This window comes from Dermochelys coriacea, chromosome 19 (assembly GCF_009764565.3).
Source record: "Dermochelys coriacea isolate rDerCor1 chromosome 19, rDerCor1.pri.v4, whole genome shotgun sequence".
Taxonomy (NCBI): domain Eukaryota; kingdom Metazoa; phylum Chordata; order Testudines; family Dermochelyidae; genus Dermochelys; species Dermochelys coriacea.
The window spans coordinates 9469299-9472604 of NC_050086.2; positions in this window are offsets into that span (position 1 = coordinate 9469299).

The following is a 3306-nucleotide window of genomic DNA, read 5'->3' on the forward strand; positions in this document are numbered from 1 at the left end:
ATCAAGTGATCCATCCCCTTTTGTTCAATCTGGCATCTTAGTCAGAGGCTTAGGGACACCCAAATCATGGGGTTGCATCCTTGACCATCTTAGCTAAAAGCCAGTGATGACCTGTCCTCCATGAACTTCTCTAATTCTTTTTTGAACCCTGTTATAGTCTTGGCCTTCACAACATCCTCTGGCAACGAGTTCCACAGGTCGACTGTACATTATGTGAAAAAGTACTTTTTTGTTTGATTTAAACCTGCTTCCTATTAATTTCATTGGGGGACCCCTAGTTCCTATGTAAAGGAGTAAATAACACTTCCTTATTCACTTTCTCCACACCAGTCATGATCTTGTAGACCTTGATCATATCCCTACCTTAGTTGTCTCTTCCAAGCTGAACAGTCCATCTTTTTAATTTCTCCTCATATGAAAGCTGTTCCAGTCCCTTAATCGTGTTTATTGCCCTTCTCTGTATCTTTGCCATTTCTAATATATGTTTTGAGATGGAGTGACTAGAACTGCATGCAGCATGCAAGGTGTGGGCTTTCCATGGATTTATATAGTGGCATTATGATATTTATTTTCATCTTATCTATTCCTTTCCTAATGGTTCCTAACATTCTGTTAGCTTTTTTGACTACCGCTTCACATTAAGCAGATGGTTTCAGAGAACTAGCCTTGACGACTCCAAGATCTTTCTTGAGTGGTAACAGGTAATTTTAACTCCATCATTTTGTATGCATAGTTAGGATTATGTTTTCCAACACGCATTTATCTACATTGAATTTCACCTGCCATTTTATTGCCCAATCACCCAGTTTTGTGAGATCCTTTTGTAGATCTTCACAGTTGGCTTTGGACTTAACTATCTTGAGTAATTTTCCATCATCTGCAAACATTGCCATCTCATTGTTTACCCCTTTTTCCAGATCACTTATGAAAATGTTGAACAGCACAGGTTCCTGGGGGATCCCACTATTTACCTCTGTCCATTCTGAAAACTGACCTTTTATTCCTGTCCTTTGTGTCCTGTCTTTTATCCAGTTACTCATTTATGAGAGGACCTTCCCTCTTAACCAGGACCACTTAGTTTGCTTAAGAGCCTTTGGTGAAGGACCTTGTCAAAGACTTTCTGAAAGTCCAAGTACACTATATCCACTTGATCACCCTTGTCCACATGTTTGTTGACCCTCCTCAAAGAATTCTAATAGATTAGCGAGGCATGATTTTCCTTTACAAAAGCCGCGTTGATACTTCCCCAACAAGTTGTATTCATCTATATGTCTGATCATTTTTAAAAAGGATTGTTGCTTTTCAGTAGCCATAAACAGTTACTTTTGTGGCAGCACATCTTAATGCACATTCCTGTAGATAGATGAGACAGCATCCGTGGTAGACAATCAAAAGCAGCCAATTGCTAAAGACAAATAGCAGAGCTGTTACCTTTTCTGCTCTCTGAAGCACATTTGAGTCCAAAATGCACTCAAGGGACCAAATGAAAAGGAGAACACCCCCCAGCGCTCTGTGCTGTTTGGGTATCTTGATTTTTTTTCCTTCATGGGGTGTGTAACCCATGACAAAAAGCTCACCCAACCAACCCACTTGTTGTAGTGACATTCACCCATGGGATGTTTCCAGTGGTGAGCTGGAGCTGGTTCGCACCGGTTCGCGCGAACCGGTTGTTAAATTTTGAAGCCGGTTTAGAACCAATTGTTAAAGGGGTGGGCAAACTGTGGCCCGCGGGCCACATGCGGCCCTCGGGACCGTCCTTTCTGTCTCGGCTGGGGAAGCTCCCCTGAGAATTTTTACTCACCTAGCGGCACTCCGGGCCTTCAGCGGCACTTTAGCTGTGGGTCCTTCACTCGCTTCGGGCCTTCGGTGGCAGGTCCTTCATTGCCACCAAAGACCCGGAGCGACTGAAGGAACCGGTTCTTCAGCTTCTGGCCACTCATCACTGGATGTTTCCCAGTATTAGCTTTATAACTGTGTTGTGTTTTGGCTCCAGCTGGCATCTCTGAAACACTAGAAATACATTACAGACTCAGGTTTGGCAGCATGTTTGGTGATTGTGACAATTCAGTGTCTGTAAACAGTATTGTCTGAACAAAAAGAACCTTGATCACTCATGCAAGTAGCCTTAGCCACACCGCAATACGCAGTATCCCCAATGTTAAAGGGACTTCATTGGCTCTGGCTGTGATTTGGGGATCGGGGGGGAATCCTGGCCTTAGCTTAGACCAGGAGTGAGCAAACTTTTTGGCCGGAGGGCCACATTTGGGAATAGAAATTGTATGGCGGGCCATGAATGCTCACAAAATTGGGGTTGGGTTGCAGGAGGCGGTGCGGGATCTAACTGGGGGTGCGGGCTCTGGGGTGGGGCCAGAAAAGAGGAGTTCAGGATGTGGGAGGGGGCTCTGGGCTGGGGCGGGAGAGTGGAGTGTGGAGGGCTCTGGGATGGGGCAGAGGATGAGGGGTTTGGAATACAGAAGAGGGCTCCAGGCTGGGATCAAAGGGTTGGGGCGCAGGGGGAGGCTCCGGGCAGTGCTTACCTCAAGCGACTCACGAAAGCAGTGGCATGTCCCTTCTCCGGCTCCTACCTAGAGGCACAGCCAGGTGGCTCTACATGCTGCCCTGTCCACAGGCGCCACCCATGCAGTTCTTCTGGGGGCAGCGCTTGGGGTGGAGGCAGCATGCAGAGCGGAGCCTCCTAGCTGCCTATATGCGTAGGAGCTGGAGGGGGGACATGCCGCTGCTTCTGGGAGCTGCATGGAGTGGCCCCTGACCCTGCTCCCCGGCTGGAGTGCCGGAGCGGGAAAAGCCCCAGACCCTGCTCCCTAGCAGGAGCTTGAGGGCCAGATTAAAATGGCTAGCAGGTCAGATCTGGCCTGGGGGCTGTAGTTTGCCCACCCCTGACTTAGACCCAACCTTTAGGTTTTATAAAACTTCATATAATTAGAAGCACTTTCATTGCTTTTAAAAAAAAAGTCTCAGAGGGTTTTAACCTTTCAACTATCTCTTGTATAAATATCCTCAGCTTGGGGAAGGAGATCAAATGGTCTGCCCTCTGTCCATCTTTGCAGTAGCAGAACCAAAAATGTAGGGCCCCACGTGAACAGCTAGAGATTGTTTTCAATTTCTTGCGGCATGAAAAAAGTGGGATTAAAATATAAAATCTCCAGGGCCTCCCTGTCTACATCCAGGAGTCATCAATTGCTCTGACCTTAAATCAGTGAGAAGTGCTTTCTACCTGTACTCGGAATCACTTAAATTTTGCTGGTGGTGCTGTTAATGCAAATGACCCCAATTAGAGGCAAGAAA